Here is a 23164-nt window from a genome sequence, read left to right on the forward strand (position 1 = left end):
TTTACACCATTTTCTAAATTTTCACTGCCACCCTGAACTATGCTTACATATGGCCTCAAATCCTTCTGCTCTCCGAACAACTTTACAATGTGACCTGTGATTTATTTATACTACCGCTTCTCATTCATTCTCTCCCATCAAGGTGTAGCACTTCACATTTCTCAACATTAAGTTTCATCTGACACCAATCAACCCACCTTGTTTTACTATTTTCCTCACTGTTCACAGCTTCAGGTTTTGTGCCATCTGAAAATTTGGAAAACATGCCCCTTATACCCATGCCAAAGTCACTATTTTTTACTGAATAAAACCTTAGTCCTTGTACTACAGCTGGGCTACTCCACTCCCCTCAGTCCAAATAACAATCCTTCACTACCACTCTGTTTCCTATTACTTAGTCACTTTTATTCCATAGCTTCAAGCTAAACCAAGAAATGGACCTCCTTAAATGCCTTCTGGAAATCAAGTTCAAACCACAACAAAAGCATTTCCGATTTACCATCTTTTCATCAAAAAACTTCAAAACAATTAGAAAATTTGCCATGCTGCCATTCCCTTACAATTAACCAAGTGGAGAAAAGGAACGTGACGTTTTGTGTCGGCGACGGCTGTATTGCGGGGCAAAGATACTTGGTGCGTGTTGACGAAGGGTCGAAGCAAATGACGGGCTCCCTTTGGCTATCTTGCCCTATGAGTCTATGCACCCATTAGGTGGTTTTCTTCCTTTTGCTAGTACCAACGTATCAGAGTGGTATTCGCAATCCTCAGGCATACCTTTGAAAAAGAGTCGACCCAAAATGTCACCCATTCCTTCTCTCCAGAGATGTTGCCTGTCCCGCTGAGTTACTCCAGTTTTTCGGTTTAAACCAGCATCTGCAGATCCTTCTTATACATACCTCTTCCTCACATTTCATCAAGAATCAGGGAACAACTTCTTTGTTTCTCCACAGCAGACAACTTTCTTTCCTGCAACTTTTTTGTTCATCTGCCTGTGACTAACTTTCTTCAAGCCACGTTCACTTCTTCTCTGCTTCTTTGTCCCTGACCTTGGAAACATGGTTTATTTCTGTTCCTCGAGTCATGGTCAAGTGATAACATGCTCATCACCTTTTCAGAAAGCAAACCACCGTCACATTCCAGAAATTTAAGAACATTGTCTAGGCCAACACAACCAAGCAATGCCGAGTAACTGCAGCTATGTCAGAGGTGTCAACTTTCAAAGAAATATTAAACTATGGCCTCATCTGTCCTTTTAGGTGGTCACAAAGGATAGAATCACTATCTGCTCATTATCTCATTACTATTTATGGGATTTGATGGGCATAAATTGTCTGGTGCATTTACCCCATATTGAAACAGTAACTTCAAAATTACCTAATTTGCTATGAAATTCTGTTGGACACATAAAGTCTGCAAAATAAATTAAATGCATTTATTTTCTTTGTTCATTCTCCTTTTTTCAATACCTGTCCACAAAGCCGTAATGAATAAGGTCATAAGATCATAAGTAATAGGAGCAGAACTAGGTAATTCGGCCCGTCTAGCTATTCCACCATTCAATCTTGGCGGATCTATCGTGTAAGAAAGAACTGCAGATGCTGGTTTAAATCAAAGGTAGACACAAAATGCTGGAGTAACTCAGCGGGTGAGGCAGCATCTCTATATTGAAGGAATGGGCTCTGTAGAGAAGGAATGGGCGAAGTTTCGGGTCTTGACCCAAAACGTCGCCAATTCCTTCTCTCCAGAGATGTTGCCCCACCCGCTGAGTTACTCCAGCATTTTGTGTCTAACATGGCTGATCTATCTCTCCCTCCTAACCCCATTCTCCCGCCTTCTCCCCATAATCCCCGACACCCGCTTAAATCAAGAATCTCTACCTCTGCCTTTAAAATATCCATTGACTGGCCTCCACAGCCTTCTGTGACAAAGAATTTCACATATTCACCACCCTCTGTGTGACTGAGGCGTCTTGACAAGGGGGATGCAGAAAGGGCTTTTCATTTAACGAGAAAAAACAAAATCCAGGAATCACCATTTAATAAAATAAGGAGTTCTGACTAATAAAATAAGGAGTCACACGTCTTTGAAACTGTCCTCCTCCAATACGATGGAAACAGATTCATGTATTTTTTAAGGTAGAAATATAGAGATTCTTGATAGCAGGGTTATCATGTTTGGGGTGGGATTAAGTTTAAATTATAATCCGATCAGACACGATCTCACTGTATGGCTGCGCAAATTCATGAGGTCTAACTGGGCCTACTCCTGGTTCATAAATACATCCACGTGTTTAACATTTCAGACATTATTTCTGTACCTATCCCTGAGGGTGCTTTAGGTGAGGAGGGTGGGGAGAAGGTTGTGAGAGAACACCTGTACATTTCCAAGTCTGTCTGCAATAAGATTAAGAACAGAACTTAGAAGTTGTGGTGTCTTCTGTGGTGTCTTAATTGTCTTCTGTAAAATTACCCCTGGTGCGTAGTATCGAGACAGTGCTGTAGACAAAAAGCAGCAATCCCGGTGCAATTAGTAATCCCACAACCTGGCATATCCCTCATTCTACCCATAGAACCAAGACAGGGGATCAACACTGGCCCAATGTGCAAAAAGGCATGCTGACAGCAGCATCAGGCATGCCTAAAAATGAGATGCCGAATAGGTGCAGCTGTTCTACATGACTACACCTGCTCAACAAGAACAGCATACAACAGGCAGAATCAAGCGATCTCAGAGCAAATCTTTAAGAAAGAACTGCAGATGCTGGAAAAATCGAAGGTGGACAAAAAATGCTGGAGAAACTCAGTGGGTGAGGCAGCAGTTATGGAGAGAAGGAATAGGCAATGTTTCGGGTCGAGACCCTTCGAATGGTCTCGACCCGAAACATCACCTATTCCTTCTCGCCAGATGCTGCCTCACCCGCTGAGTTTCTCCGGCATTTTTTGTCTACCTTCAGAGCAAATCTGGCCAAATCTCTACAGTTGACGGCCAATTAAACATCTGACAGAAGCTGGTTCCAAGAACATTGATGAGGCTGTTGAAAGTGAGGAGAGCAGTCATTCAAATGGTACACTGGGTAGGGCAATAACAGATTCAAGTTAATCAAGTGTGAGTAAAAAGCATTTGGTGGCACTAATGAAACATGGACAGATACCATGAATGGTAGGGCCCTGGGGATCATTGAGGAATGGAGAGGCCTTAGAGAGCAAGACCATAGATCCTTGAAGGTGACAGCATAGATAAGGCTTTCATTAGTCAGAGCAATTTATACAAAAGCAGGGAATTATGATCCATTGATAGCCAGAGTACTGTGCACACTATAGGAAAGATGCAACAGTGCCGACAAAGATAAAGGAAATTCATCTTCCTGGGAAGATTCATGTTTCCTGGGATGGAGTGTTTCAGTTATGAGCAGAGACTCTAAGCTGCATTTGTTTTCCTTGCAGTAGAGGCATCTGAGAGACGATATGATAGCAGAGTTAAATAAAATTAAGAGGTGTCAAAAGGGTAAATCGCATGATTTTTTTCTAGAAACCACAGATTTGGGGGAAGGAGTAAGTTGTTTAGATGGTATCCAATGATACTTTTCACTCAGAGTGATTGGAATCTGAAGAACATTACCTTAGAAGATGGTGGAAGTACACTAGGGTATAAACCAAGTGCGGAGGTATAGGTTTACCATTGATAGGTACTTGACGGTCAACATGAGCATGGTGGGATGAAAGGCCTGGTTTCATGCTGTTTGATTATGACTATGTGGCATCTCCATTCTCAACAATGGGCAAGACCTACATGCTGAAGGCTGAAGCAGTCACAATCACATTCAGCTGGACCTGCCATGTAGAAGATCTGCACTCTCTCCTATTGCTAAAATCTGTCCTCAGCCAACTGGAATCATTCCATTTGACAAAGAAACAGCTGAGAGGATTGAAAATAGCCAAGAGTATTGAACAAGGCAACATATTGGCTTTAATACAGAAGAGCTAAATTCCAAATCTAACGACACAACTGTTCAAAATATTCCAGTACAGTGACAACACCGGTATCAATGCGACAATATGGAAAAATGCCTGTTATATCTTATTCAAAACACAAGCCAAATCTTATTTCTATTCATGACCATCGAAAACAGTCTACTCTAAATCATGATGGCAAGTGTTGTTCATTGTGCTCTCCAGAAGAATCTACACACCAATAACTTGTTCAATGCTGTTCAGTTAAGGTTTTATCATGGCATCTCAACCCCTAGACACTACCAACTTGGTCTAAGCAAATAAGTAAATTCCAGAGACAAGCGAGAGCAACTACTACCACTGATACCATATGAGCATGCGAGCCTCTGTGAGATCTTGGATCCCTGGTAAAACTAAATGAATAGGCAGCAAAAGGGAAACGCTCCCATAAGAGTCATCATAACTCAAACACAAATATGCTTGCAGCTGTTGGAGGCAATTAATTCCAGCATTGGGTCATCAATGCAGAAATTCCTCAGAGCAGTTTTCTCCCCCCAACAATGTTCAGCTGCTTTATCAATGACCTTCCTTCCATCAAGTGAGAAGCGAGATTGCCAACTGATAATTGCACAATGTTCAATTCCATTTATAGCTCCTCAGGACATGAAGCAGTCCAAGTGTGCAGCAAGACCTAGACAACATTCAGGCATGTCTAATAAGTGACAAGTAACAAGGGTTACTTTCAAAGTACCAAGAAATGACCTTCTCCAAAACGAGAGACTAACCACCTACTGTTGAAATTCATTTGCATTACCATTGCTGAATTCCGTGAATTAACACCCAGTTGGTCACCATTGACCTGGTACTCAATTGAGCTTGCCATATAAATACTGTAGCTATCAGAGCAGGTCAGTGGCTAGGTATTCTGCAGCAAATGCCTCACTGTCTGACATTCCAAATTCTTTCCTCAGTTCTAATGCAGGGTCCAAACTCAAATACTTTGACTTGCACCTTTTCCCTTCATAGATGATGTATGTTCGACTGAATTCGTCCAGCATTCTATTTCTTGTTCAAGATTCCAGTATCTGCGCTCTCATTTGTCTTTCAACCAGCTATAACCCACACGTCAAGAGTGAGGTGGAATAAGAAAAGCAAAATAAAACTGCAGATGCCATAAATTTGAAGTGAACTGTGGAAATACTCAGCAGGTCCAGGACCATATGTGGCAAAAGAAATAAGAATACTTCAGTAATTGAAACAAAGGAAATTGTGTGATAGGATAGAGACCAAGAGGAAATGGATGGCAATATCGAATGGTGTACACTGAGAGGAGAGAAGTTTGGTAATAGCATCTAATTTGTGTGGAGGTGCTACAAATAGAGACAGAACATTGGAGAAACAATAAAAAAACATGTTGGAACTGAGAACTGCTGGATACCTGAAATAAAGTAATCACTGGGAAAGCCAAGCAGGTCATGCAGCATTGGTGGAGACAAAATTGAATTACATCAGGGCTGGCAGGGATTTTAAAGCAAATAACACACATCAGCAAATGCAGAAAATTTGAAACCAAAACAGAAAACACTTGAGCAGTGCTGGCAGAGAGAAACAAAAGCAGAGCTAATGGCCCAAGCCAACAACCTTCCATCTTAACCCAGACCCATTACCACAGGTTGAGAAGGGGTTGAGAAGGAGTTTCTTCCCAGAGGCCATTCGGACTGTAAACGCCTATCTCACCAGGGACTAACTCTACTGAACGTTTTTCCTTCCATTATTTATTATGTAAAGGTTTATGTGTGTTATGACTGTGTTTATAGTTTGTTTGGTTGTTTGTCTTTTTGCACAAAAGTCCACGAGCATTGCCCTTTCATTTCACTGCACATCTCGTATGTGTATGTGACAAATAAACTTGACTTGACTAGCCATTTGTATTTTCTCAGGTCTTGCCAGTGCCTCCATCTTTCACCTCGTGGATTCCAGCTCCGGTTCCAGACATGTTCCTCCCAGTTCGGACCCAACCCGGACTATAGGTTCTGACAGTCGATCTGCCATTTTTCACAACAGCTCTCATTCCGTGCTAAATCACTGAATTAATTTCAACAGACCTCGACTCCATCCTATCCCCCCCCGGTTCAATCCATCCCTACCTAGGTCCAAGCCACCTCACACGCTCTTCAATTATTTTTGTTTTCCAGGACCCCACTCCCTCGTCTTTACTGTCTCCAGACATGGATGTCCAGTCTGCACCTCCATCCCCCACCAGAAAGGTCTTAAGTTTCGTCCTCGCCCACAGAACCAGCCAATTTCCCTCTACTAACACTAACCTCTGCCTAGCAGAGCTGGTCCTTACCCTTAATAACTTCTCCTTTGACTCCCTCCAAATCCAAGGTGTAGCTTTGGGCACGAGCATGGGACCCAGCTATGCCTGCCTCTTTATAGGGCATGTTAGATGTGGCCCTTGTGGCTAAAGGGATCAGGGGTTATGGAGAAAAGGCAGGTACAGGATATCGAGTTGGATGATCAGCCATGATCATATTGAATGGCGGTGCAGGCTCGAAGGGCCGAATGGCCTACTCCTGCACCTATTTTCGATGTTGAACAACCACTGTTCCAGGAGTACATGGGCCCTAACCTCAAAGTCTATCTCCACTACATTGATGACTGCATCGGTGCTACCTCCTGCACTCATGCAGAACTCAATTACTTAATCAACTTCATGACTAAATTCACTTCAGCACTCAAATTCACTTGGACCATCTTCGACGTCTCCCTACCGTTTCTAGATCTCACCTTCACCATCACAGGATACAGACTATTGACTGACCCATTACAAGCCCACTCCTACTCCCAATCCCTCCTTCCACGCCACATCTGCACCCTGGATGACGTTTTCCATACCAGGTCATCGGAGATGTCCTCATTCTTTAGGGAAAGGGGGTTCCCCTCTTCCATTATAAATAAGGCTCTCACTGGGGTGTACTCGATATCCCGCAGCTCCGCTCTTGCTCCCCCATTCTTAACAAGGACAGAGTCCCCCTTGTCCTCACCTTCCACCCCATCTGCCGTCGCATACAACATATAATCCTCCAACATTTTTGTCACTTCCAACGGGATCCCACTACCGGACACATCTTCCCATTCAGATTCAGATTCAGATTCAATTTTAATTGTCATTGTCAGTGTACAGTACAGAGACAACGAAATGCATTTCCACCCCTTTCTGCTTTCTTCAGACACCATTGCATCTACAACTCCCTGGTCAACTCGTCCCTTCCCACGCAAACCACCCCCTCTCCATGTACTTTCCCCTGTAGCCACAGGAGATGCAACACCTGTCCCTTTACCTCCACCCTCGGCCCCATCCTAGGACCCCAACAGTCTTTTTAGGTGAGGCAGAGGTTCACTTGCACCTCCTCCAACCTCATCATCTGTATCCACTGTTCCAGGTGTCAACTCCTGTATAACGCATGCTCGGCGATGGTTTCGCTGAACACCTCTGCTCAGTCGCCTTGACCTATCTCCCAGTTGCTCAGCACTTTAACTCCCCCTCCCATTCCCAATCTGACCTTTCTTTCCAAATTGGAGAAATAGCACCTCGTATTACCTCAGGGTAGCTTACACCCTAGCGGTATGAACATTGACTTCTCTAACTTCAAATAGCCCTTGCTTTCTCTCTCTCTTCCCAGTTCTCCCACCAGTCTTACTGTCTCCGACTACGTTCTATCTCTGTCCAGCCCACTCCCCTGACATCAGACTGAAGAAGGATCTCGACCCAAAATGTCACCCATTCTTTCTCTCCAGAGATGCTGCCTGTCTCGCTGAGTTATTCCAGTATTTTGTGTCTACCTCCCACCATAAAAAGTTATCACCCCAAAATACCAATCATCCCTTTCCCCAGAGATGCCACACAACCCACTCCCAATATTCCCTAGTCTCACTGTAACAGGCGAGTTCTGATACAAACAGGACAAACTGGTATTCTGAACTTGTTGAATTTAATGCAAGGACTATAACATTCCTAAGTGACAAATGAAATGCTGTGCCTCAAGCATGCAAGAGTGACATGTTGCAGTTTTGCAGATCAAATGTATACAGTTAATGACAGGATATTTAACAACATCGACATACAGAGGGATCTCATGGTCCAGGACCCGATAGAGTTTAAGAGGCTTTTAGACAGGGATATGATAATGGAGGGAATAGAGGGACATAATTCACGTGCAAGCATAGAAGGGATAACCTCAACTTGGCATCATGTGGAGCACAGACAGTATCGGCTAGAGGGTCTATTCCGGTACTGCACTCTTCAATGCAAGAGGCCGAATAAACAGATCAGAATGGAAGTGGGATGGAGAATTAAAATGGTAGACAACTTGCTTAACGGTTCTGCAAAGCAATCACCCAATCTGCATTTAGTTTCTCAAACATCACAAGCATGTTTGAAGGGCAAGGGAATCGCTCTTTCACCTAAAACGTAGGTTCTAGCTCCTCAATGTGGGGATGAGAAGTCGCATAAGCTAAGCACGACATCTCCCATGGTTGCTGGGAAGGTGCTTTTAGAAGGGAAGCGAGTGCAATGGAAATGGAAGTGAATAGAAATTTCTGAATGCTAAAAGGAGGGGATGATGCGTATGGTGGCTGCAGATCCTTGAAGGTGAAGGATGCCTCACTTGCCTGGATGAGTGCAACTCCAACAACACCCAACATGTTGAAACCATGCAGGATAAAGCCGCCGACTTGACTTGTACTCCAATCACCATCTTAAACATTCATTTATTCCAAAGTTCATGATGAAGTTCATTATGAACAAAGCTGGTGCACTGATCACACAAGAAAATAGTAAAAGGAGACCAGACTGCTCAAGTCTGCCCCAGCATAATCAAGTCAGCCATGATTATATTGATGGCCTTTAACTTCTCTTTTGTCCCAGTTCCCAGTTGCCTGTAATTACTCAATCTTTCACATATTTATCACGTTAAATAATCTAGTCTCCATCACCACCTGGGACTGAGAATTCTGCAGATTCCGAGAAGAAATTCTAAAGCAGTCTCAAAAGATTGCCCTCTATTTACCATTGTTGTGACTTTCCCACTTGTGAAAACTTCTCAACATCTACCTTGTCAATCCCCATGGATCTTATTTCAATAAGATCACGTCACATTCTTCTGAACTCTAAGAAATACAGACCAAAACTCTAGCCAATATTGACATGATAACCTGTCACCCCAGGAATAAGCCTAGTGAATCGCCAAAATTCACCAGAACCTTTTTTTAAACAGTACACTCAAGAGCTATAACTTCTATTAACAAGGACAATGACTGCAGGTTCTGTAGGTGTCCTGTATATTTTTGTGTGATGTTTGAGTCTGTGCCTGTGATGCTGCTGCAAGTGTTTCATTGTGCTTGTACCTCACCGTAATTATGCATATGCCAAACTCAGATTGATACACATATCCATCCAGGTTTGGAAATATATGGTCAGTCTTCCTTTGTCCCTAGATTGTGGAATTTCCTAACCAACAATCCTGCGTTGGTGAGCCAAAATTACCTTTAACAGAAGGACTGCAGTGATTCAGAGTATCAGCTCACCACCACAGTCAGAAGGGCTTCTAAGAATGGGCAACAAATGTTGGCTTTATAAGCAGAGATGAGACTTCTGGAAAATGAATAACTAAGAAATTAAACTGAATAATGGTCACATTGTCAATTGATAATTAAATGTCAAATAATATCACTAAAATTATCTTCCACCACTGCACTTAAGGATGGATAAATGACCATATTACATATATGCTTATCATGGACAGGATATATCCAGGCAATTTTCTCCTTGTGCTTTATCAGGTATATGCTAGTACTTCAACTGAATGGAAACAGCCAAGCAAGTGAAAAGACTCGCCCGAACACAAGCATTCAGTGACCTACACATAAAATGAAAGTGGCTCGAGAAAGATGAAAGATGCCTCCACCACCTTCACTGGAAGCTCATTCCACACAGCTACCACTCTCTGAGTAAAGAAGTTCCCCCTCATGTTACCCCTAAACTTCAGTCCCTTAATTCTCAAGTCATGTCCCCTTGTTTGAAATTCATAATTGGAATTCACAATCTAAGTGAGCCAAAGAAGCTCAATCACTGACTATATTTAAGGTCGTGATTAATAGATAATACGGGAATCAAGGAACACAGGAAAGCATGGAGAGTGGTGCCAAGGCACAAAACCTAGCCTGATCTAACTCCACAGCACAAGAAGCAAAATTTAGTTTATTGTTACATACATAGAGGAAAAATATATTTTAGCCCATCCCGACCTTAAAAAGCACATATTTTCTCATCGCGTTTAAGATTACTTGTCCATTAAAATGTTCATCTAGATAATTAAATGTCATGGCAATCTCAACTTCCACCATCGAGTCAACAAATGCATTCCAAACTCCAACCTGCCTCTGGATGGAAAAAAATTCCTTCTGTCCCCTTTAAACCAATGCTCTCTGTTTATAGACAACTGTGCTAAGGACAAATGTTTACTACTGCCTACCCGGTTTATGCCTCTCAACTTTATACACGCAACACCTCTCCTTTCCTTTCCTTTCCTCTCCCCCTCTCTGCTCTAAAGAGAACATTTTATCCTCCTACTTTATTTCGTAAATACCAGTTCTCCTCCCGCTTACACTCGTGACATCCAGGTGTCCCCCGAAACTGTTGTTCTTCCCTTTCACCCTTATAGGAACTTTTTTTAAAAAACTACTTTTGTACGTGCATTTGTCCGCAAGTCGCTGCTTTTAGTTTCCATTAGCCTAGTCGTGCCCCGTGACGTTGAAATTCCCGTGTTGATCTTCCTCCCTTCGTTATCCCCATCTTCCTTTCCACGTCTCCCTCAGAACACCCTCTCCTTTCCTCTGTATTCCCTCTCCTTTCCCAATGCTTCTTCTCCGCCTCACGACGTCTGCTCACTTGTCAGTTTCCCTCCATCGCCAGAGGGAGGTGGATCATTGGAATTCACAACCTAAGTAAGTGGGCCACGGTAGCCCCAACACCACCAGCCTTCGTTTCCCCCGCCTGCCCAGACCTTCCTCCTCTCCAACTCCCGCACCCTCTGCTTTCCCCGACTGCTACTCACCGTCGCTTCCCCCGGTTTCTTACCGTCTCGACCTCTGTGTCCGCGTCTCCCAAAACAACCTCACAACCTCCCTCCCTCCCTCCCCCACTTCCACTCCTGCGCACTCCGGCTTCACCGGGCTGCTGCGCGGCCGCCCATTGCGAGGAGGAGGGCGGACTTGCCACCGACGGGATCGGATCAGCCACCACTCCCACCTAACCCGGTTTTTGCAAACAAAGTCACTTCGCACGCCGCTTCCCCCCCCCCCCCCCCCCCCCCCCCCCCCCCCAAGCAGCCGCGCTTCCCAAAATGGCGGCAAGCACAGCATTTAAAACCGTACCCTAGTTCCTTCCAACCTGCGATTTCAATTCTCGGCTTTGCTTGCTGGAGCGCGATGTCCGAACAGAGTTCGCGTGAAGGCCGCTGGCGGGCGAAGCGGCAACATGGTTCTGGGCAGCGGCTGCGGCTGCGGCTCCTCACAAAATGGCAGACGCTGCACCGGCTTCTCCGCTGGAAAGGTCAGCCGCCCGCGACCCGGAAGCGTTTCCTCCTTCCTTCACTGCCTGCCTGCGTTGCCATAGTCACCGTCTAGCTCAGGCCTCTTCAGGTGCAGCCTCCATTTTAGGACAAGCACTTTAATTAAAGGTCGACACAAAATACTGGAGTAACTCAGCGGGACAGGCAGCATCTCTGGAGAGATGGAATGGGTGACATTTAATACTGAAGACAGACACAACAAGCTGGAGTAACTCAGCGGGACAGGCAGCATCTCTGGAGAGATGGAATGGGTGACATTTCAGGTCGAGACCCTTCTACACACCGGAGATGCTGCCTGGTCCCGCTGAGTTACTCCAGCATGTTGTGTCAGTCTTCGGTATAAACCAGTATCTGAAGTTCCCTCCTCTACACTTTAATTAACATTGTTCTGTAAAGTATTTGGGCCAAAACATAAGAACTAATTTCCACTGTATACGTAGCAACAGCCCAATAAACATCCCCACCACATGTTTTTAAAATCATGGTGGAAAGAGCATACAGTGCAACTTAATGATAAAATAACAGGACACGCTGTTCGAAGGACCGCAGCTGTTTTGATCTACAATGGTAATGGACGTGCAACCACAGCTAGCCTCCAGCCCCATTTCAACTGCACATCTTAACGAATTCCAACTCTTGTGACTTTTCCAGGGTCAATTCTTTCTTTAGATTAATGCTTCTTTCCAGTTTTTGTGCCTTAGGAAAAACTGATCCCTCATAAAATTCATCCAAACATCTCGTGGGTACAGACAATAGTTGCTGGAAACAGACTGCAAGCACCATGATTTGGAAAGGCAAGAGACTGATTTTCAAGGCGAATCTTTGACCATTCCTTTACCTCCATAGATGCTGCCTTATCTCCCAAGATTTGGAACCTTTTATTTTCATCAAGTGCGTTACAGAAATCCCAGACCCTGTAATTCCGGTCCTAATCTTACCCCCTCAGTCAAACACCAAATACAAGCACTGATAATCAACTCTCTTTATTATCCAACACAATACCTAATCCAACACCACAGGTCCGATCCTTGTCTCTACTCGTTCAAGCCCTTCAGCCTTGTGCGAATAGAGCAACTCCAGCAGATCAGCACAGTCCCATGTGCTATCCCAGAAGATCAACACACTCTCATGTGCTCACCCCTTTTATACCTTCATGGGCCCTTAGCACGAAATACATTATTGTGGTTGTGGTGGGGGTGGGGGTTGTGGTGGGGGTGGGGGTGGGGGTTGTGGTGGGGGTGGGGGTGGGGGTGTGGGTGGGGGTGGTGGTGGGGGGGTGGCAACCCCTACAAGCCAATCATCAATAAGGGTTACAAAATACATTAATTGACAATTCCCTAACCCAATTACATAACATTTTCGATAGAAAGCACATAGTGGGAAACAGTTCCATTAAGCAAAGAAACATTCTACCAGGTAAAGTAACGAATTTGAGCAAGGCCCCTCTCCTTGACCAATCACAAGTAACGGGGCGAAGACCATGCAACATAGTTATCAACATTATTATAACCCATCATCTCCCAAACAATCCTGAGCATGCATTTGCAGCAGGACCCAGCTCCCTCTGCAAAACACTCATACATATTAACAATTAAAGGACATCTGGACATCAACCTGTATTCAACCTCTTCCCAGGCCACAGACACTCTGGAGCCATGATCCTCATGGTCTTTGCAGCTTTTGCAAAATATGTCAAGCAGGCTTTATAGGCTGTGGGCCGAGGAGCTTTATTCCAGTGTTTCGTGACCCTAGTCACAGAACTACATGTAATTTCCACATATTGTGTAAAAAAATTATATAAATCACCCCTGAAACTCGTCATGAACATGACTTGCACATTTTTATTAAATTAGAGAAAAACCGGAAATATTTCAGGTATTTTTAGTCCAAAGCACGTTTAACATTGAGTTGTCTACCAGTTGGCCAATCACGCGTTTTGTTTCAGGCTAGCACAGATCACAGCTGAGAGGGCTTCACTGATGCCTGTTTTACTGAAGATTCCGATGAAGGTTCTTTGTCGTGGAAACTTGCAGCAGGATAATTGAATTTAGTAAGAAAAGTATTAAGAAGTCTGAAAAATGTGCAGCTAAGTGGATAGAAGTGGAAGAAAGTCTTGGAAGCAAAGTCCCTGCTGAGCACAAAGTTGTGAAACTTTGTGAATCAACTCAAACTGAAAGGTAAGATCTAAAGTCTGAATTTATGAAAATTAATCTGTATGAACTTTAATTAATTTAATTGCACCCTTTATAATGTGAAAAAATGAGATTTGGAGGCTGTACATTCACTCATTCATTCACTCACTCATTCATTCCTTCATTCATTCACTCACTCATTCATTCCTTCATTCATTCATTCACTCACTCACTCATTCACTCACTCACTCATTCATTCACTCATTCATTCACTCATTCATTCATTCATTCATGAAGTTGAGGGCCTAAGCTATATGTATCAATAACAAGGTAAATTAAACATTTTCACTAATGCCAGCTTGTTGTAGAGTAATGTCTTAATCATCTAATCTCGGAGCTGCCTGCAATAACTTGGACGACAGATGGCGCAATGGGGTAAGTGTTCGGCTGGCAACCGGAAGGTAGCCGGTTCGAATCCCGCTTGGAGTGCATACTGTCGTTGTGTCCTTGGGCAAGACACTTCACCCACCTTTGCCTGTGTGTGAATGTATGTGAGTGATTGGTGGTGGTCGGAGGGGCCGTAGGCGCAGATTGGCAGCCACGCTTCCGTCAGTCTGCCCCAGGGCAGCTGTGGCTATAGAAGTAGCTTACCACCACCGAGTGTGACTGAGGAGTGAATGAATAATGCGATGTAAAGCGCCTTGAGTATTAGAAAGGCGCTATATAAATCCCATCCATTATTATTATTATTAACTTACCGGGAAAAGGTGCTCCGATTTAACATAGTGAAGCCGGGTCTCAATTAAAATCTGGAATATATATAGGTATAATAATATATTATATTATTATACCCATATTACTATCTGGAATATATATAGGTATAATGATATATAGTTTAAATGGACTGCAATACGGAAATAGGCTGCCCATCGTGTAATATGGGCATTGGCCACTAGATGGCGCTTACTTTCCCGATCTCATTTTCTAATTAGTTTAATTAATTAATGTGCATCTTTCGGCAATGACGAGTTATGACTTCCTTCTCAATTATATTTCATCTAAATCTGTGGAAAATTTCATGTAGTTTGGTGACTTGGGTCACGAAAACTGATTTCTAGACATATTTTTGATGCTCGGCCCACAGCCTATTACAAAAGCAGAAATCCTCCATTTTCTAGGCACCCAAAATGCCCAATATTATCATTCCCCTCTTTTATCATACATGATAACAAATAATAATAATATGACACGGTTCCTGTTATACAACTTAACAACAATGGCGATGTAATTTATCAGAACTCTAAGTAACTTCCCGAGGGCATAGTTTCACAATTTCTGACTGACGAGTCTCCATCTCCCGAGTTTGCATGGGCACGAATCCTCTTTGTCCATCTCGTTAGCTGAACATACTCTTGACTCTCGATGGGTACGATGTTACCTAAGAAATTCCTTGACGAAAAAAAATTAGCAGCCTATTCTCCCACTAATACTTACAATCAAAGATTATAGAGGAGCTCTGCTATAAGATCTTTGCTTACAATGGCGAAGATGAACCCACGCATTCTTTCCTTCTACCTGAACCGCTGTTGGAATTGTCAGGGGGGAACCTGGTAAGGTCCCTCCCACTGAACCTCCAAACCTTTCCTTACCCAATTTTTCACCAGTGCATAATCACCAGGTTTGACTTTAATGGAAAAACCAAAAGAGGTAATTCACTATATGCTGCTCACACCATAGAATGCAAATCCCTTAGTGTCAGAGTCAATGCCAGAACGTAATCGGTCATCTCCGTAGTCATGTGATGGAAGCTTACGACTTTTATGGCATTTCGGTTTCAAGGGGTTTTCAAGGTTGTCCATAAACAATTTCAGCTGGGTTCAGTCTAGATTTCCCTGCAGGCGTGACACGCCTCTGAAACAAAGCTATAGGGATTAATTTGATCCAACCAACTCCTATCTCCGCCTTCAATTTAGCTAAGTTAGTTTTCAGGGTCTGGTTTGCCCTTTCGACAAGTCCAGCAGCCTGTGGTCGATAAGCACAGTGCAGTTGCTGTTGGATAACCAGCTGTTCGCAGAATTCTTTATTAATTTGGCCGATAAAATGAGGACCATTGTCAGAACCAAGCCGAATTGGGATACCGAATCTAGGGATAATTTCTCACATAAGCACCTTGACAACAGGAGCCGCTTTGTTATCAAGTGTTGCATAGGCCTCGATCCATCTGCTGAATACATCAACAATCACAAGTACATATCTATATCCCTGGCATTTCTCTAGCTCGATATAATCCATTTAAAGTGTTTCAAAAGGACCCATGGGCAAAGGTGTTTTCCCATCTTTACAACCTACTCCTTTCCTAGGATTATACTTCTGGCAAATAATACAACAGCTACTCACTTTCTGGGCCAAAGTTTGTATCTTGATGCCACCAAGTGGCCGAAAGAGCATCACCAATTGCTCTCGCACCACAGTGAGTTGCAAAATGCATACACTCCACAACCCAAACTGCAAGAGGATCTGTCATACAAGTCTGACCTGCCGGAGTAACCCACAATCCCGACATGCAATCTATTGTCCATCCAAGCTGTTTCCATAATCTTATATCCCCTTCAGAAGCTTCTTCCTGCAACTGAATAATTTCCTGGATGGTTGGCATTGGCTTTTCCGAGGGAGAATTGTTACCTGAACTTTTTATCTGCCTCATCATTCTTGGCACCACCACCTTGCGTTCCCGAGATACTTCCTTTGCTGCTTGGTCAGCAAAACGATTACCTTTGTCCATCGGGGTCTGTCCCCTTGTGTGAGCGCTATACTTCAGCACTAGGTAGCAAATTTGCCTAGGTAGCATCAGAGCCTTTAATAAATCAGTCACTAATTGCTTATGAGATATTTGAGTTCCTGCCGAGGTTAGGAATTCTCTATTCCTCCATAGTTGTTCAAAGTCATGTACCACTCCGAATGCATATCTAGAATCTGTATATATGTTCACCCTTAAATCTTTTCCAACAATACAAGGTCTAATCAAAGCAAACAGTTCAGCCTGTTGTGCTGAAAAGGTTGATTCAAAGGCAGCAGCCTCTACACTGTTCCCATCCAGATCTACTATAGCATACCCAGAACATTTCTCTCCCTGGGGCCCAATGGATACACTCCCGTCTACCTATAGCGTCATGTCAGGGTCTTCTATAGGAGCGTCTTTTAGATCCGCCCTTACAGATGTTTTTTCTTCAATTATGAACAAACAGTCATGTCCTGGGTACACAAAAAAGCTGGAGAAACTCAGCGGATGCAGCAGCATCTATGGAGCGAAGGAAAAAGGCAACATTTCGGGCCGAAACCCTTCTTCAGACATGTCCTGCTTCTGACTGTTCCTCTGGAGGTGAAATGAGGAAAGATGCTGGATTAATATTAGTACAGTGTCTAAATTGGAGTTTTGGATTGTTCAATAGATAAAATTCATATTTGTTTTGACGAGCCATTGACAGATGCTGAGTTTGAAGTTGTCCAAAAAGCCTGCCACTGAATGGGAACTGTACACCACTATTTCCTGCTGTAAGGTCAGGTTTGCAGCAGACTGTTGACTATTAGGATTGCTGTTAGGATCTGGGTGCACAGTGGGTGTCCCCTTGCTATTGGGTCGAGCTTTGATGAATAATAAGCCACTTATACCCGTGTTTTTGGGTGAGGACTGCAATTGAGCACTCTGAAAGGATGGTACAGTAAAGTTGGAAGGGTCTATCGTAGAGTGGCCTTCCTAGTGCTGGGGCCTGCATTAAAGATCTCTTCAAATTCTCGAAAGCTCCCTGAGCTTCTTTGGACAACTGAAATTCACCCTCTCGGCTAGTATAAGGAGTCAATTCCTTGGTGTCTAGTGCAATATTAGGGATCCGGGGTCGGCAGTAGTTAACCATATCAAGCCACTGTATCATCTGTGTCGCCTCTTTTGGAATAGGAAATTCGTAAATTGGTTCCAGTCTGCTCTTTTCTAAACTTCTTTCTGTAGCTGAAATTATTACTCCCAGAAACTTTACTTTTTGTTGAGCCATCAATACTTTGGACTGAGGCCACATATCCTAAATTTGCCAGCTGATTCAATAATTGAGCAGTGCCCTCACGATTGCTCTGCTCATCTATACTAGCCACCAACAAGTCGTCCACATACTGTACTAAAGTGGATTTCCTTTTCAAACTCAAAGTGTTTACTTGTTCTTGAAGACATCGAGAAAACAAGGTGGGCAAATTAATGAATCATTGAGGTAATCTTGTCCGCGTATATTGTTGTCCCCTGTAAGTAAAGGCAAATAGAAACTGGCTGTTCTTGTGTAGAGGTAATGAGAAGAAGGCATGTTGCAGGTGTACAATTGAAAAAATCTTAGCTTCCGCTGGAATCAAAGCTAGAATATGAGGTGGGTTTGGCATCAAGGCATGCAGCGGTTCTAATACTACATTGACAGATCTTATGTCCTGGACCAGCCTGTACTGGCCCTCTTTCCCTGCCTTGGGCACTGCAAGGATTGCTGTGTTGCAAACAGACAGGCACTTCACTAAGATGTCTTGTTCCAGCAATCCCCGAATCAGCTTGTCTATACCAGGAATTGCCTGTTGTTTTAATGGGTACTGTTGTATCGAAGGTAGTGTTACCCCTTTCTGGATAGCTACCTGGATGGGATCAATGCGAACACATCCTACATGAGTTGCGTCTTCTGCCCACACTTGCGGGTCCACATACGATTACAACGGCAGTATCTAACACGCAAACACTATCTAAATTAACAATATATTATCTATTTATACTGTTATTTACAAATTTATTTTACAATTTTATTAATATACAATAGCCAATGCCCTAAATATGAAAGCCCAGAATAGATCAAAATGGATCTCTATACAATAAGCAGTGTCCTTCAATATGAAGCTCTGAATTTGGTGAAATTTGAATTGGAAAATTTAGAATTTAAATCATTGTTCCAGATAATAGACCCGTCTCCCAATCCCTCTCAGTGTTGCTTTAAGATATTTTTCAGTTAATCTATACTCCAACACTGAGTCCCCAGTACTGTTCCGAAGTTCTTAAACCTGTTCTGAAGTTCTTAAACCACACACAGGCGGGGCCTCAAACCCCTTGGCAACTCCGTTCCACCTGCTAAATACTGGTCCTCAGCACGTCTCCGCTTCGTGCTGGTCTTCGATGCTGATTTTTTAAATGTCTCTTTCCAATCGCACTCCCAGCACCGTTTACAGTACTTCCCCCTCTTAGTACTGTCTCCGATCAGTCCTGTCTATGAAGACACCTCGAAATTTGTATCGCAGTCTGAGCGGAGCCTCAAACCCCAGGATTTATAAACCCACAAATATAGCGGGCCAACTCAATGATACCTGAATGCAACATCTGTTGTCTAACAAAAGTGCGGGGACTCAAATAGATCCACTAGAGAAAAGCCTTGTGAGCCCAACTCCCACCAACCACTTCTCCCAGGTGGGGACTTCAACTCTCTACGGACTCAAACCCTCGCCCTCAGTGCACGCCAGACTACTACTCTTATTGATCTCGCCAGGAATCCAAACACAAGCACGCGAAGGATCGATTCGTCCTCGATCAGCGGAGCGGGGAAAACCGATGCAAAAGTCGCACCGTGGCGCCAATTTCACCTCTCGCAATCTGAAACGACTCAATTCGCTGACTGCAAATTTATGTTTGGCACACCGTTGAGATCCCGGACGAGCCCCCAATGTAATTCTGGTCCTAATCTTACCCCCTTCAACCGGTTCAGTCAAACACCGAATACAAGCACTGGTAATCAACTCTCTTTGGTATCCAACACCAATACGATACCTAGTCCAACACCGCGGGTCCGATCCTTGTCTCTACTCATTCAAGCCCTTCAGCCTCGTGCGAATAGAACAACTCCAGCAGATCAGCACAGTCCCATGTGCTATCCCAGAAGATCGGCACACTCTCATGTGCTCTCTCCTCTTTTATACCTTCACGGACCCTTGGCGCAAAATACATGTGGTGGGGGCAACCCCTACAAGCCAATCATCAATAAGGGTTACAAAATACATTAATTGGCAGTTCCCTAACCCAATCACAAAATATCACATAACATTTTCGATAGAAAGCATTTAGTGGGAAACAGTTCCATTAAGTAAAGAAACATTCTACCAGGTAAAGTAAACAATTTGGGCAAGGACCCTCTCCTTGACCAATCACGAGTAACGGCGCGAAGACCATGCAACATAGTTATCAACATTATTATAACCCATCATCTCCCAAACAATCCTGAGCATGCATTTGCAGCAGGACCTAGCTCCCTCTGCAAAACCCTCATACATATTAACAATTAAAGGTCATCTGGACATTAACCTGTATTCAACATCTTCCCAGGCCACAGACACTCTGGAGCCATGATCCTCATGGTCTTTGCAGCTTTGGCAAAAGATGTCAAGCAGGCTTTACAAAAGCAGAAATCCTCCATTTTGTCAGGCACCCAAATGCCCAATATTATTAACCCTTTGCAAAATATTGCACGTCACAGGAGAACCATGTTTATCATCAGATTTCAACTACATTAACATAAACGTTCAGATTCATGGTAGTGTTACAAATACTGTGCAGCACTATATTATTCATTTATGCATTAATCCTGCTAACACCAGCAGTTCCTATTTCACAAGGCAAGTTAAGATTATAGTGGTGATACTTAACCCTGTAGATAATACTTGCATGCATCTATCTATCTATCTTCTATCTATATATTACTAAGTCTGTTCTTGACCGGTTTTGGCCATCTGTGCTGCGATTTCCGAGAGAGCACCGCCACCTACGGCCGTCATTTTTGGCCACCTCGCTCAGAGGCCCCCTCCGCCTTATGTGTGCCGAGGATTTTTCCCGTCGATGAAAAATGACAGAGATATTAATGTTTTTACAAAATTCCCCATTCTCTCTGCTGCTCCTGCTGGTGGGAGGGGGAGGGACTATAACACCAGGAAGTGGTGTGCCCCAATCAGTCTCTACAAGATGGAGGTCTGAGCTGTGAATGACTGAACAAATGTCTACACAGCTGTGAGTAAGTACCCTTAATTTGGTTTGAAAATGAAAATATGGTTATGGTTAATTTGAAGGAAAAAAGCACTGTTTGGTTGTTTGGGGGTTTGGATTGAAGTAAAAAGGCACACTTTCCTCTCCCCCCCCCTCTCCTCTCCCCCCCACTCCTCTCCCCCCCTCTCCTCTCCCCCCTCCCCCTCTCCTCTCACCCCCTCTCCCCCCCTCTCCTCTCCTCCCCCTCCTCTCCTCCTGCCCCCCTCTCTCCTCTCCCCCCCCCCTCCCCGCCTCTCTCCTCTTTTTCTCCCCCTCCATCCCCTTCCCCACCGTCCCTCCCCTAAACCCCCCTCCCTTCCACACACCCTACCCCCTTCCCTCCCTGCTCCCCTCCCCTCAGCCACACCTCCCCCTCCCCCCTCTCTCTGTCCCCTCCATCCCCTCCCCCCCCCTCCCTCCCCATCACACCTCCTACCCTCTTCCCTCCCCCTCCCTGCTCCCCACCCCTCTCTCAGCACCCCCTCACTTACCCTCTCTCTCTCCTCCCCTCTCTCTGTCTCTGCCCCTTCTCTCTCTGCCCTCTCTCTCTAACCCCCCCCCCCCTCTCTAGATGTGACTGCAAGTTGGGGGCTATGTGTCAGTAGATAGGGTGGTTATGGGGTAAAAGGAGCAAATTAATAATATTAATATATCAAGGGGGGTAATTAGCGTGAGTGCGGGGGGGGGGGATAGTTAGTGTGTGTGACGCTGAATGCCGCCTCCCCCCCCCACAACCGCACGTTGGGGGAACAGACCCAACGGGTCTGCACTTGGTCTAGTATATTACTAAATCTCTGATCTTGACCACTTTTGGCCGACTGTGCTGCGATTTCCGAGAGAACGCCGCCACCTACGGCCGTCATTTTTATCCACCTCGCTCAGAGCCTCGCTCCGCCGTATGAGTGTGGAGGATTTTTTCTGTCGATGAAAAATGAGAGATATTAATGTTTTTACAAAATTCCCCATTCTCTCTGCTGCCCCCGCTGGCGGCAGGGGGAGGGACTATAAAACCAGGAAGTGTCGTGCCTCACTCAGTCTCTGCCAGACCAGGAAGCGAGAGGGTCACGACTCTCTGAGCTGCGAATAACACTGAACGCACGTCTACTCCACGGTGAGTCCCCTCGATGCGGCTGTAAAGTGGCTGCAGCCCTTTTTAACAAAATGTTCACAAAATGAATTTTGGATTGTCGGGTGTCTGCAGCCCAATTGTTTGCCTCGCCTTTTTTAACAAGTTTGTGTTCACAAAATGAATTTTGATTGTCGGGTGTCTGCAGCCCAATTGTTTGCCTCGCCATTTTTAACAAGTTTGTGTTCACAAAATGAATTTTGGTTGTCGGGTGTCTGCAGCCCAATTGTTTGCCTCGCCTTTTTAACAAGTTTGTGTTCACAAAATGAATTTTGGTTGTCGGGTGGCTGCAGCCCAATTGTTTGCCTTGGCTTGGCTTTTAAAATCGTTGCAATAGTTGGATGCCTGCCCAAGCATCCATACGGCCCACAATGTCTATACTAGCCCTCTGGAAACCAGTACCTTCAGCCCGCAACACCCATACTAGCGCAACAGACAGCCCCCCCCCCCCCCCCCCCCCCCCCCGGCGAGCAGTATTGGAATTGGTGGAGAGGTGGAATATTGCGTTGGTGACCAGCCCTCCCGTGTGATGCTGGGACCCAACGGGTCCCACTTAGTCTAGTAAGATATGTATGTATGCACTTTACATTCCTGGCTAATTTGGTGAGTTTTTGCCATCGATTAGAAATAACTAATGGAAAATATTTTCAGCATTCACATCAACAGACAATTTAGTTGTTTCAGTAAATTGATTCCTCAACTAACAATTGGATCACTTATAGTGACCCAAACATTGGTTGGTTAGTAAGTTTGTAATTGGCCCTAAATTGGTGAAATAGGGCACAATGAAGCAGATGAGGCAGCATCTCTGGAGACTGATTAGCCCGAAACATAACTGTGTTTCATGTGTCACACTGTTGCTCAACCTGATGAACAATTTCAGCATTTTACATTTGTTTAAATTAATTTAAATCTAATTATAAAGGCAGCCTAGTCCCAACAGGCAACTGAAGCTCCGGACACATTTGGTAGGTTCAAACATTTTTTTTTTTGCTTGAGCCTGATGAAGGTTCTTGACCTGAAACATCACCTGTTCATTCCTTCCACAGGTGCCGCCTAACCTGCTAGTTACCCCAGTACTTTGTGTTTTGCTCAAGATTCAAACATCTACAGATCCTTGATCTATTTTTCTATGTTGGTTGAAACAGTGAGTAGGAAGGAAAGCTTTGTTCAAAATGTATGGAACAAAGCAAATTGGAATAGTTCAGATGAGCTACAAATGATGAACTACAACAGATCAAATG

General features: G+C 44.2%; 1 protein-coding gene across 10 annotated transcripts in view; it reads right to left on the reverse strand.

Moving 5' to 3' along the window:
- Positions 1 to 11552, reverse strand: part of c1h18orf25 (chromosome 1 C18orf25 homolog) — an 81852-nt gene extending 70300 nt beyond the window's left edge. For 3 of the 10 annotated variants that reach the window (XM_033034237.1, XM_033034245.1, XM_033034319.1), the window contains exon 1: positions 11388 to 11552. The gene's annotated coding sequence lies outside the window, so the exon portion shown is untranslated. Of the gene's footprint in view, positions 1 to 5969; positions 5975 to 7360; positions 7373 to 11068; positions 11261 to 11387 lie in introns of those variants that run through there. The other 7 variants (XM_033034297.1, XM_033034265.1, XM_033034281.1 and 4 more) reach the window with 4 other exon arrangements.
- Positions 11553 to 23164: the final 11612 nt, after the last annotated feature.

The sequence above is a fragment of the Amblyraja radiata genome, chromosome 1 (genome assembly GCF_010909765.2).
Source record: "Amblyraja radiata isolate CabotCenter1 chromosome 1, sAmbRad1.1.pri, whole genome shotgun sequence".
Classification (NCBI taxonomy): domain Eukaryota; kingdom Metazoa; phylum Chordata; class Chondrichthyes; order Rajiformes; family Rajidae; genus Amblyraja; species Amblyraja radiata.